Source organism: Capsicum annuum, chromosome 2 (genome assembly GCF_002878395.1).
Source record: "Capsicum annuum cultivar UCD-10X-F1 chromosome 2, UCD10Xv1.1, whole genome shotgun sequence".
NCBI classification, from domain to species: Eukaryota; Viridiplantae; Streptophyta; class Magnoliopsida; order Solanales; family Solanaceae; genus Capsicum; species Capsicum annuum.
In genome coordinates this window covers 33,687,261-33,701,827 of record NC_061112.1, presented here as the reverse complement: position 1 = coordinate 33,701,827, position 14,567 = coordinate 33,687,261, and the positions used below count along the sequence as shown (strand labels likewise).

Here is a 14,567-nt window from a genome sequence, read left to right as displayed (position 1 = left end):
TTCTTAAAGAAACCCTCACCTTTTAAGCCCAAGGTAAGTGAAAACACTTATGGTTTAGCTTAATTATCTCATGGAAGATTACCAAAATATGCTATAGGTGCCTAATTACAAATACATGGCAGAATATAAAACAAGCTACTTGCTCACTTTTTCTTTGTTATTAAGAGATATCTCTTTTCTTCTTTGATTTAAGTGTAAAGAAAGGTGAAAATTGAAGTTTTGAGGAGTTCAACTTAAAAGAATAAGTTACAGAATTGAGGTAAGGTGACTGCTCCATTTTGTTCTCCTTGTATGTGAATTTGAAAAAGAATTATGGATGTATTGTTATTGAGAACTCAAGAAATGAAGAGTTCAATAATTGATTGCTATAATTAAAGGGATTTGAGGCTGCTTTATGGACTATTTTGTATGTATATGTTATGGGCTGCTAGGTTGATGTTGGAGAAAGGTATGATTAGTTTGTAATGAAATATATAAGAAAGGTGTGACGGTACACCACCAAACCAATTATTGCATTTGTTTACTACCCAATATGTTTTGAGTATTGTTTGGAATGTGTAATGAAGTCGAGGTAGTTTTGGTGAATCGTTTAAGAATCTATATGGTATGTGGGTGTAATTGGAAGAGAACAAAGTTAAAATAATACCCTTGATTGATAGATTAATGGATTACTACCCGGTTACTATTTTGGATAAATTTAAGTAGCCTAAATGTGTTAGTTGGTTGCTAATACTAGTCTACCATATATTCTATTGTAGATAAGTAATCTAAAAGGTGGGAAATCAAGTCGGGTTAGTTTCAGATTTATATAACCAGGTATGTCAGGCATACTCTATTTTGCAGGAATACTCTATTTTGCACTCTTTGGCATAAAATAGGACATTGGTTCCATCAAGTAAGCTTCCAAAGTTATCCTATAACAAGTGATACATAATAGTAGCACATTACATTCTATGAAGCCAATGACCTTGTTCCCACTCTCTAACATGTTAAAACACCTCAATACATGCTTATTATTAAACCTGCACGTCTATCTTCACTAGAAAATCTTAGCAGTTCTTTGTTTGTTCAAATAAGACCCATGTGTTATTTTCAGCTCCTAAACACTTCATTTGTGTGCCAACAGCTCCCTACCTCATTGTTGTTTCATTAAGTGTCCATTTATATGTATCTTATTAGCAGATTATTGGTTCAAGGTACCATAATGTTAAGACTACCAAAGAAACAATCTCAAAAGTTAAATAAACTAAGTAACGCAAATCTGTAAAATTAATGGAAGCTCAAGGCCATAAGTCTAGCATGGGAAGATCTCGATACCTTTATATATGGGTGGTAGCTCAGGGGCATAATCACAGCATAGGCCAATCCCAATCTTTATATGTAGGTAGCAGCTCAGGGGCATAAACCTAGCATGGGATGATCCTAATTTATCTATTTACCACTGATCAGCTGGTCATTTGCATTATATATGGCTTACAAATATTATGAAGTAATAAAGGTAAAAATAAAGAAAGAAATGTAATGTATGTAGTCCCACAAGTATATATAAAGGTGGTCTACTAGTACTACTTATACACTTGTATCTGATTTCTATTGAGCTCTTGTATCATGTGTTGTTACCTTTAGCCTTACATATTCGTACATATTTTTGAACAGATATCCCTCACAGGGGACCTGTATTTCATGCTACAAGCACAGTTACTTTAGCTCATACACCTCACTAGTAGGAGCGCATGCTATTCAGTGACTATTGGTGAGCTCCAAGTTAATTCAGGGTTTTTCGAGTCTGTTTCATATATTTTGGTATTGTGCAGTAAGTCAAGAGTAGGGCGGGGGTTTCTCCCGACCCTAACTAAGTCTATGTATCTTTTAGAGGCTTTGTAGACTAATGTAAAGTTATGGTAGTGTCTTACCTTTAGACGTGGTGGCCCCAATGGCTAAGTGTTGAATAAATAAGTTTATGTTTGCTTATGTAATTATTCTCATCGATACATAATATCCTATTTGTTAGAACCTTTAGTTTTCATAGTTACATACATGAGAAATATAAGGCTATGAATTGGCTCTCTCGGGCCTTTACGGCTACAGGTGTCTGTCCCTTTACGCTTTCTTATCTAACTCCTTATGTGGCTGTGTATTTTTGTTTTGGTCCTAATAATATTTCTAATCTCTTTTTTATGTCTACCTTGATGGGTGATTCTGTTGTGGCTAAAAGGGTCTATAGGGATTGTGTGGTATCTATTAGTGATAAGGAGATATTGGAGGATCTAATTAAATTGGATATGATATATTTTGATGTGATCTTAGGGAAGTGTTGGCTCTATTTCTGCTATGCTTCTCTCAATTATAGGACCCAAAGGTTTAGTTTTTGATTTCTATATAAATCTATAATTTTATAGGAAGGGAGTTCTTTAGTACCCAAGGGAAGAATTATGACTTATCTCAGAGCCCAAAAGTTGATTTCCAAGGGCTGCCTATATTATTTAGTTTTTGTTAAGGATTGTAATTCTACCAATCCTTTTTTGTAATTTGTCCCTGTGGTTAATGAGTTTTTTGAAGACTTTTTTTATGATCTTCCTAGTATTCCACTTGGTAGGAAATAGATTTTGGGATTGATCTTCCACTGGATACCCATCGTATTTCTATTACTCCCTATAGAATGGCTCTAACTGAGTTGAAGGACCTTAAGGATCAGTTAAAGGACCTTCTTAATAAGGATGTTATTTTCCCTAGTGTGTCTTCATGTGGTAATCCTGTTCTTTTCATGCATAAGAAAGATTGGTCTTTTTTGATATAGACTATTGGCAGTTGAATAACATGACAGTTAAGAACAAGTACCCTATTCTTAGGATCAATGATCTTTTTTACTAGCTTTTGGGTGCTAAGTGCTTTTCTAATATTAATCTATATTTGGGTTATTATCAGCTGAAGATTAGGGAGGTAGGGATATCCCTAAGACTACTTTTCATACCTGGTGTAGTCACTATGAGTTTTTGGTCATGTCTTTTTGGTTGACTAATGCACTAGCTTTACTTATGGATCTTAAGAATCGGGTGTTCAGAAAGTTCTTTTACTTTTATGTTATTGTGTTTATTGATGATATTTTGGTATATTCCAAGTGTGATAAGGATTATGCCAACCACCTCCATCTAGTGTTGAAGACCCTTAAGGATAAGAAGTTGTATGCTAAATTTTCTAAGTGTGAGTTCTGCTTGAATGTTGTAACCTTCTTGTCATGAGGTTTCTAGTGAAAGGATCAAGGTGGATCCAAGGAAGGCTGAGGTGGTTAAGAAATGGCCTAGACCCACGACTCTAACCAAAATTTGGAGCTTCTTGGCTTGGTTGAATATTATAGGGGGGTTGTGGAAAGTTTTGTGTTTATTGCTGCTCCATTGAAGAAGTTGACTCAGAAAAAAGTGAAGTTTCTGTGGTCCAATGCATGTAAGGGTATCTTTAAGAAGTTGAAAGGACAAGTTGAATTTTTTGAAAGGACAAGTTGAATTTTTCTCTAATTTGGCCCTGCACAAGGGTATAGATAATTTTGTTATTTATTGTGATATATCCCATGTGGTACTGATATGTGTGTTAATGCAGTATGATAAGGTTGTGGCCTATGCTTCTAGAAAGATAAAAGTTCATGAAAGGAATTATCCGACTAATGATTTGGAGTTAGTAGTTTTGGTGTTTTCTTTGAATATTTGGCGCCATTATTTGTATGGGATGTATATTGACATATATTTCGATCATAAAAGCCTGCAGTACGTGTTCAATCATAAGGAGTTGAATCTCAGGAAGAAGAGATAGATTGAGTTGCTTAAGGACTATGAAATAAGTCTTCATTATCATCCAGGTAAGGGTAATTAGGTTGTTGATGCTCTCAGTAGGTTGTCTATTAGGATCTTATCTCATATGGATGAGAAAAAGCAAGGATTGGTAAAGGTTATTCACTGATTGGCTAATCTTGGAATTTATCTTTTTGATTCTGAGGATAGAGGTGTGATTGTTCAAGAGGTAGTGAAGGCATCTCTTAGTGCTAAGGTGAAGGAAATAGGTTTTGGATCCTATTTTGACGTAGATTAAGGCTTATATAGGCCAGCAAAATGCTATGGCTTTTGAGATTGGTGGTGATGGTATCTTGAAGTACCAAGGTAGATTGTGTGTTCTAGATGTTGATGGGCTGTGAGAAAGGATTTTGGTTGAGGATCATAAGTCTAGGTACACAGTTCATCTTGGTTCGATGAAGATATATCATGACTTGAAGGAGATTTATTCGTGGAACAGCATGAAGAGAGATGTGGCCAAGTTTGTGGCTAAGCATATAGCTTGTCAGTAGGTGAATATAAAACACTTAAGAACTGGTGGGTTGTCTCAAAAGATTGAGTTGCCCATGTGGAAATAGGAGGTGATCAATATGGATTTTGTTACAAGTCTTCTATAGTCTCACTATCAATTTGATTCTATTTAGGTTATCATGGATAGAATGAATAAGTCTGCTCACTTCTTGCCTGTGAGGATTACTTATTATGGAGAGTATTATTCTAAGTTGTTCATTCAGGAGGTCTTCAAGTTTCATGGTGCTCCAGATTCTATCATTTCTGATCGAGGTATACAATTCTCTTCTTACTTTTGGCATTCATTTTAGTGGGGTTTGGGGACTAAAGAAAACCTTAGCACCACTTTCCACTCTCAGACTGATGGATAAATGGAGAGGACCATTCAGATATTTAAGATATACAAAGGGCATGTGTGATTAATTTTGGAGGTAGTTGGGTGGATCACTTGCCTCTCATCAAGTTCACTTAAGATAATGTTATCACTCCAGTATTAGGATGGCTACATTTGAGGCTCCCTATGGTAGGAGGTATAAGACTCTTATTGGGTGGTTTGAAGTCGGTGAACTAGGTTGTTTGGTCCTGATTTGGTTCACCGAGTTATGGATAAGGTGATATTAATCAGGGAAAGTCTTAAGACCACTCAGAGTTGCCAAAAGTCCTATGTAGATGTGAGACAAAGAAAGTTGGAGTTTGATGTGGATGATTGAGTGTTGTTGAAGTTGTCTCCCATGAAGGGAGTGATGAAATTTGTGAAGAAGGGGAAGCTCAGTCCTCGTTATGTTGGCCCATACTTAATCTTGATAAGAGTTAGGAATATCGCTTATGAACTAGAATTGCTTGCAAGTTTGGGTTCCATTCACCCTGTGTTTTATGTGTTAATATTGAAGAAGTGTGTGCGTGATCTTTCTTTGGTTGTGCCTATTGAGAGTGTTGGTGTGACGTATTCTTTGTCTTACGAGGAAGTCCCGATTGAAATTTTTGATAGACAAGTTTATAGGTTGGGGACCAAGGATGTGGCCTCGGTAAAAGTCCTTTAGAGAAACCAATAGGTAGAAGAAGCTACTTGGGAAGCTAAAGAGGATATGAAGGCTAACCACCCATTCTTGTTCTATCTGTCGGACGAAGGTTCTTAAGGTATGAGTCTCGTTCTCCTATTGTTACTTTCCAAGTTTGTTATTTGATTCTGGTGTGTTCTTTTTTTTAGTCCAAATCAGGCAAGAGCCCATTTTATTAACCAAAAACAAAAACAGAAAAATCCAATAGCCAGTTAGGCCCAAGACCCGGGTCCAAATCAGAAACAAAAAATAAGACAACAATCAGTCCTAGGACAAATTAGGAAACAAAAATTCATCTTCATCTTTGTTGTCTCTATCGCCGCCCTTACCTATTTCTTCCTCAGCGTACATTTGAATTTTCGGTCAGCATCACTATCGTTGTTCTTCTGTAAGTTTGGTCTTCATCTTGCTCACTGAAGGTAAGTCTCTCATCTTTGTTTTCATTGATCTAAGCAATAGTTCAATGGGCTGAGCTTAGCTGGAAGCTGATACCACTATATAAGCTAAAGATTAAATCTAGAAAACTAAAGATTAGAGTTTTTTAGTGTAAAAAGGTGTTGTAGATAATGAATAATTTCAAGGATTTTTTTATAGATCTAAAATACCTACTTTTTGAATACCCCACCTTCAACATCCTTGAATCTCACTGGATGTAGGTGTTATATTCAAAAGAAATCACTTCTAACAGTAGGTTTATTCATTTCCATATTTAATCCCTAAAATGTATTACTTCATCTATTCCAAACTTTTCCTTGTCAATGATCGTAGGTCAATGATGATATTCCCCCGTATCAGTTCCTTTGGATGCGTGTTAATAACCCAAAATATCACTTATTTTCTAGGTTATCTATCATCTATCTCTTCTCATTATAGATATTCAAATTGACTATATAAATTGATGATTTATGTTCTGTATGATTGTTGTGTCTATGCCCGATACTGTGCACCATCCTTATGAATTATCTATTTGCTGTTAGGATTTCCAGCTTTCTCTAGTTCTATAATTGCCCTTCCTTTCCTTGGTACTTGTTCCACCTTTGTAAATTGAAAATTACATGCAAAATCAAACATAAGATTAGCAAAAAATCAGCCAGAGTGCTACCTTCCTTGAGGGAATGTACCACTCTAACTGACATTGTTTTCATCAGTGTGCTAATGGGTTTAACCACCATTTAAATATTCCAAGGAACCTCCCAAACTATATTCAACATCTGCAGCATTACCCAAGAATCACTTTTTACTATAATTTGAGAGATGGAATTCATAGTACAGTACTTCAAACACTCCAAAATAGCCATTGCTTCTACCTCCAAACTTGTGATGTCTTTGATTCTATTGCCTTGAGCTACCACCAAATCTCCATAATGGTCCCTTATGCAAAATGCAATAGAAGTAGGACTAGGATTCCCTTTGGAGGGCCCATCAATATTCCCTTTAAGCCAACCTAACTCTGGAGGCTTCCATTTAATCAACTTAAAAGAATTATGAATTTTGATATATTGAAGGTCATCAACTATTTTACTCCACTCCCTTCCTGAAACTTGAATATGAAATCTAACTTTAAAAAACTTAATAATTGTATCATTTATTTCCCAGAAGATCTTTCTTTCTTGATAAGCCCCATCATGACTAATAGTATTTCTCCTTTTCCACAAGAACCATATGATAACAATAGGTATAATAGAAAACGCAACCTGTAGTGTATAATTCCCATTCACATTTCTCCACAGACTTATAACTTGCTTTAAATTCAATCTAGTTTCTCTAATTCAACCTTTTGTAGCAATTCACTTCTTAGGAATAGATGAATAATTTTTTCCCTGTTTGGGACTATGCAACAAAATAATTATTAGATAACTCAGAATTCTAGTTGTGCATCACTGAAGCAGTTGGAATCATTCCTAGCCATACTCTCCAAGCCAAAAAATAGAATTTAAATGGTAAGCCTTTAATCCATAAAGCCTTCAGATCTTCATTCTCATCTTCTCTATGCCTAAACATCTCCCACACACTTTAAGTCAAAAACTTTCCAGAGCTATTCGAGGTTCACCATGGTCTATCCATTTTGTCCTCACAATAAACATAACTCACGTTGTCTCTGATATGATTTACTACCTGGTCTGGTACTGTATCTCCCATAGCTTCATAATTCCATCCATCTTTATTAAAAAAACTTGCAGTATCAGATAATGGGTGGCAAGTTTGAAGATGAGATTGCTTTGTGAAAAGAGGACCTGTATTAGTCCAATTGTCAAACCACATAGTAGATGTTCCACTGCTATCTTCCCACTAAATATCTTGTTCAATCTTTTCTCTGTTCTTCAACATACCCTTCTATACTTGTGATCCCCCTTTCCATTTCACTGTAGCTGGAATCTATTTTTTATTGTACTTATTTTATAAAAAATTAGTGCACAAATTATTTTGAGTCCTAAATCTCCGCCACAATTCAGCATGCATAGCTTTAGTCATATCAGCTAGAGATCTAAAACACAATCCTCCTTCCTAATGTATTAGAGCAAGTTTATTCTATGCAGCACTGTGTTTGCTTCTTCCTGTCTCCTTACTCTGCCAAAAAAAACTTTGCAAATGTTCTTTACAATTCTTTAAAACAGATTTAAGAGGAATAATTTTTTATAACACATAAAGAGGTAAACATTGAAGATCACTTTTTATAAGTACCTCTTTTCATCCAAACGATAATAATCTACCCTTCCACTTCTGGAGCCTGTTCTAAACTTTAGCTATCAAATCAGAATAATTCTCCTTCTTCCTCTTTGAGTGAGATAGAGGACAACCCAGATATTTCAATAGGAAATATCCCCTATTCATTCCAGTAACCTGCTCTACCTACTACACAATAGTTTGTGAGGTGTTTTTATGCATACAAAAGAAGCTCTTTTCCACATTAATTTTTTTACCAGATTCTGCCTCATACTCTTTCAATACCTGCATTATCTTCTCAATAGCATACTTATTACAAGATGAAAAGATAACTGTATCATCTGCATATGCAAGATGATTTAGATCAGGACTCCACTTAGGCATGCTATATCCCACTAAAGCATTATCTTTAAACACCTGATTTAGAGCTTTAGTCATCACCTAGTAGGGGATAGAGGGTCCTGTTGTTTAACTTCCTTTGTAGAATGGGAAAAAACAACAGACTTCCCATTTAACAATACAGAATAGTAATAGTTAGAAATTAGTCTCCAGATTATATCCACCACTATATGAGAGAAACCCATCTGTATCATCACTTTCATCAAGAAAAACTAAGAAACCCTATCATATTATTTTGTCATATCAATTTTTAAGACCATATTAGAAGGCTTTTTGCTTTTTCCTATGTCAGTAATTAATTCCTGAGTTAATAGGACATTCTCCGCAATACTTCTACCTTTAATAAAGCCAGATTGGTTAGGAGATACCAATTTAGATAGAATATCTTCCAACCTATCATGAACAATCCTAGAAAGGATTTTATTGATAAAATTACTAAGACTAACTGGTCGCAGTTCTAAAAAGGAATACACACTGTCCTTTTTAGGAATGAGAATCAAATTAGTATAAGTAATAGATTTAGGTAGAGTATTACCTTCAAAAATACTTTTCACCAATCTAATTATATCTTGATTAATGATATCCTAGCATACCTAGAAAATTCTACCAAATATACCATTTAGACCACTAGCACTGTCCCCATTTAGATTAAAGATTGCCATCTCAATCTCATCATCATCTGATATTGCTTCAAGCACCTCATTGTCCACTATAGAAATAACCTCCTGGATATTATTCAGTAAAGGGAAATTAGTTGCATCTCTCTCCTATGTAAATTGCTTTTGATAGAAATTGATAGCTACATTTGCAATATTATCCTCCTTCTCAATCCAAAAACCATCATCATCTCTAATTCTAGTAATTTTCAGTCTACCTCTTCTTCCCTTGACAATATTATGAAAAATTCAGTATTCCTATCTCTACATTCAAACCATTCATATCCAGATTTTTGTTGAGAGAAACTTTTCTCCAATCTAAGATATTTTATATATTCAGCTTTAGCCTTTTGCATAATCATCCTTTCTCAAAAGATGGATTTTACTCAAACAATTTCTCTATCAACTTAGAAATCTCCTTTCTCAAAATCAATTGTTGAAAATATCACCAAAAGTATTTTTTTTTCTCCACATGTAAGGGCTTTTTTGACTTTTGGAATCTTTCTTTTAAGATTAATAAAAGCATTATCAGAAAAGTCTTGTCCCAGTTTCTTCTAATCAGCTCTTTAAATTCTAAATGCTCTTTCCAAAAATTTAAGAACTTGAAAGGTCTTTGGATACCAGAGTCAGCTTTTTCACACTTTAAGAGAAGAGGGGCATGATCAGAACCATCTCTAGATAAGTGCTCCACCTCCAAAATATTAAACCTATGCTGAAAATCAAAATTAGAAAATACTCTATCTAGCTTCTCAAATATACATTCATCTCCTGCTCTACCATGCAAAAGGACTAACCTTATGCATAATTTTTGTAAGATCACAAGCCTCAATATAATATTTAAAGTCCTCTATTTCTGCTGAAAGCACAGGTAATCTACCAATATTATCTGAGGCATTCAAAATTGTATTGAAATAACCTCTCATATGCCAATGAATTGCTTCTCTATTGGCTATATTGAAAATAGAGTCCCACAAATCCAATCTTTAAGTTCTATCACATTTAGCATACACTATAGTTAGCATAAATTCAAAATTCATAGATTTATTTTGAATCAATAAAGAGAGTTATTGTTCAGAATCAAACTCAATCTTAGCAATAAAGCCATGGTTCATAAAACACTAGATTATTCCCTTATAATTATGAAACATAAATGGCATCTGTAACCTTTACCTATATTTATTTACGTATCTGACGTGCTAAATGGTTCCATCAAAGCTACAAAAGAAAATTTATGCACTTTGTTAAGCATCTGTACCGTCTAAAAGCCTTCTGTGACTTAACAGATCTAATATTCTACACTAAGGCTTTCATAATTGCTTATCAAAAGCACTTTCACCCCCTCTTTTAGGTTGAGATCTGCTGTGCAAAGCCCTCTCGGTAATATTTTGTCTTTTGGCTTTCTTTGCGTATTTCATAGTTATTATAACTCTTGGTGAAATATCTGCTTTAGTTAATATGTTATTGTACTGTTGTTCATTAATCACAGACTCCTCTACCCCTTCCAAGAGACCTCATGTTTTCTTTATTGCATTATCAACTTTATGAGTGATAATATCATGTAACACTGTATTAGGATTTTTAGATTCTCCACTCCACATAGGTTCCTCAATAGCCAGGGGCTATTTTATAATAGCTAAGCTAATATCAGTAGACTCTTAGTTACTCCCCTCATTCTCTACAATACTCTTAGTATCTGATAATGTATTATTAAGACTATCGTTGCTGCTGTTAGAAAGTGTATTAAAACACAATTCTATTTTCCTTTCCACAGACTTCTAGTGTTCCTTCTGAATTAATGTCTCCATGTCACTTTTCTCTTTTGCTTGTTGATGTATCTGTACTTTATTACTGTGCTTCTCCACCGACTGGTTTGCTTTTATTCTTTCAGATTCTTGTTGATAGTTGATAGCTGACCACGATTTATTTTGCTAATGATTAAAAGATTTGGTGACCCAATCATTTGTTATGATTACCTTGTTCTCTTTCCCCATTTTATCTACATCATGATGACAATCAAGTACTGTAACATCATCTTTTTGATTCTGCATGTGCTCTTTTATGTCTTCTGTAAGTAATTGGAATTGATTTTCAGTACTGATCTTCTCCGAGATTATAGCCTTTTCACCTTGGTAACCTTTATTAGTAAGTCTTCTTCTGGTGGGACTCCATTTGTTTTCCTGATTATAAAACCATTTAGCAGATATTTTTACTTTATTACTCTCCTCTTCTTTACTATGATTAAATTGTCGTGCATTTTCTCCATCTCCCTCATGTTTCTACATTAGATTTGGATATAAAACTTGACATTCTTGTTTATTGTGACCTTGTAACATACATCTTTTGCAATACTTAGGTAGAGATTCATATTGAATCATTACTTTTTCTACTCTGGAATTCCTATTTGATGAATTCACTATCTCCATTTCAACATAATTAGGAAGGTCAGCAAGCAAATCTATCTGGACCTAACCCTAGCACAACTGGGTCTTATTTTATTCACAATAGCCATATCCAAATATATTGATCTTCCAACTGTAGCGGCTAATAAAAAGAGAGATTATAAAAAAATATGTAGGTTTAAGTTATGAAAATAAATCCAAGCCATTGCCTGTATTGTTTTTGTATTAGTCTGGAACTTAGCATCATATATAAACTTTTGCATTTGATATGAATATCCGTCCTTAGAATTGATATGTATACATTCTTGTACATTACAGTAGAAAAATCATTAGCTCTATCAAGCCTCGGTAAAATATGATGATTTTTTAATAAACCAATTTTACATGCTCCTTTAACATGTAGTTGTTTAGGGAGTTGTAATCTTAGTTCATCTAAATTAAGCCAATCATATGAGAACTTTCCAACAACTGCATATTGAATCCCTTCAATGATATTTATTATATCGACCTCCTCCTCTTTCCATTGTACTATGCTATTCCATTAATGAACTTCGGCTCTTTAATAGGAATAGGTTCAACTTCAGATGAATTATTTAACCCAGTATTGTGTTTCAACAGATTTGCAAAGATCATTTTTGGAGAAATTGATAAATCATTATCAGTTAATGGGGGTGTAATATGTGTCTTACAAGGTAATGACTGGAAATTATCCTTATTAATCTCTATTGAAGACTGGTCAGCCATCAAATTTGGCTGACAACCAGCCAACTTGGCCATGCCGGTATGGAAAAATTAAAACTATGATAGTGGTGGTGTAAAGAGTAGGATGTCAATAGGAGTCTATTTTCAAATATACATGCATTTCTACAACAACTAAGGTTATCTCGTCTGGTGTATTCTTGCTATCCCCGTGTTAAAATTGTCCTAACTCGTCATTCGAGGATGAATGATCCCAAAGCGGGGATAATGTAAGACCCTCAAAATTTTGGGCATTATGTTTCTGGACTTATCGTGTTTGAAACATCAATATTTTTTACATAAATATTTTTAGGGACGTTAATAGGGGGTCTCAAGAGTTTTTCAAAATTTTTGAAAGGTTTTTTAGGGTAATTTTGGAATTCATAGGCAGTAAGCGTCCGCATTTTTTACGTGCCATGGAGGATAACCTCTGCAATTTCAATGTGAAATGGAGGTAGTATGCATCTGCAATGACTCCATGTCATGGAGGATAATCTCCATGATAATCAACGTGGCATAGAGGATAGCCTCCGCAATAAGTTCATGTCACACTTATGTTTAAAATTTTTGCAGTTTTTATTTTATTCACTTGGGATGGGGGTAATGAAGAAGGTTTTTTGGTACTTTCACCCATGTATGATCCTTAAATAAAAAATAATTCATTTTTATCATTTTTTCAAATATCAACTACTCTATTTCACTCTAAAACTCAAAACCTAAGAAAAACTTAAGGGTTTCATTGTGCATTCATCTTTTGAGTTCCAAGCTCCAAATTGGTTTCAAATTCTTGTTTATCTAAGGCGTGTATCTCTTTCCCAAAACTTTTTTGTTAAGAGCATATGTTCACTATTGTTATATATGTGATTTAAGTGTTGTTTTTGAATGTGGGTTAAGAGCATATGTTCACTATTGTTATATATGTTATATATTGATTGAATTACTTTTCCCATGGCTTTGGTGAATATTCATGGTTTGAATTGATAGTTTTGAACTAATTAGGTGCATGGACATGATTAATTTTTATTAGGATCGTGGATTCCCCCAAATTGATTTCTTGGCTCAGAATTTGTATTAATCTCAACTCACTTTATGAAATTGGTTTCGAATATGAAAATACACATGATTTAACTCACTTATGGAGCCTTGCATTGCATAAAACGTTGATTGAATGTTTTTTGAACTTAAATTGGAACTTGGGGGTCATGTATTCCCCTATATGGATGAATATTGAAACTTGTGGGGTCGTGGATTCACCTAAGTAATGGATAATTAGAATGGCATAATGATAATAGCTTGCAATCATAATCGGTATTACGATACAAAAGGTAAATTCCTTAATAGATGATTTTGGTTCAACAAATGGGAATGTGTATATATATGTATATATATATATATATATATCATGGATTAGTGAAGGGTGTTTGATTTCTTAGCTTTCTTGATACCTCTAATTCTTGCGGCTGACACGCTCTAGGGACTTACCAGCGGGGAGAGAGCTAGACCCATATAGTCTATGGGTACTTTTATGATGGTAAAGCTACAGAGTACAGACTAATTTTTTAAATATCATGCTAAGCCTTGTTCCCTATCCTAGCATATTATATCTATATATGTATATGATTTTGTGCATGTGGTTTTGAATGAATTTGGACTTATTTGATCAAGGAATTATTGTATTCGTATTCCCTTAGTTACATGCTAGTGCTCACACCGCTAACCTTTTCCGAATGTTGTATCCCCATGTGATGCAGGATACGAAGATACTTCTACTTTCTTATATAGTAATAGATAATTTTTGGATTGTTCGTGAGTCAACTTAAAGTGGTGAGCCTTCTTATTTCGAAAGGCTTGATACTTTATGGTTTTCTTTATGTCTAGACTATTGTTGGATTCCTCTCTTATCTATCGTTGGGGGCATGTCCCCGACTTAGGTTGTTCTTTGGATATTAAAGGCTTTGTGGATTACTATGGATTGGGATTGTTGTTGGAAATCTTAGTTTCATTTGAGCTATTTGTTTATCTTAATCATATATATTTTGATTGCTTCCATTGTATATATTTATTGTGTTCTGATTAGCTAGGAAAATGGGGTGGTTCCGGTCATGGGCATACTTGAGATATCCATCACGACTAGGCAATGTCTCAAGTCGTAACATAGGATCATAAGAAAACTTTATTCATACAAATCAAGTAAAGTTTGTAAAAAATCAAGATTTAGTTAATTGGGTATAAACCCTAGCTTTAAATCATTATATCATATATCTTGAAATTACTTGGGTTGAAGATGAAAGAAATATATCACTGAAATCTTCTGTACCTTAG

The 14,567-nt window shown here is 34.3% G+C and overlaps 1 long non-coding RNA gene across 1 annotated transcript; it reads left to right on the top strand.

The window, feature by feature from the left end:
* The first annotated feature begins 5,629 nt into the window (after positions 1-5,629).
* LOC107858474 lies at positions 5,630-14,291 on the top strand. Its single transcript, XR_007051584.1, has 2 exons — positions 5,630-6,231; positions 10,997-14,291. It is a non-coding gene; the product is annotated as an uncharacterized LOC107858474 (long non-coding RNA).
* The last annotated feature ends 276 nt before the right edge of the window (positions 14,292-14,567 follow it).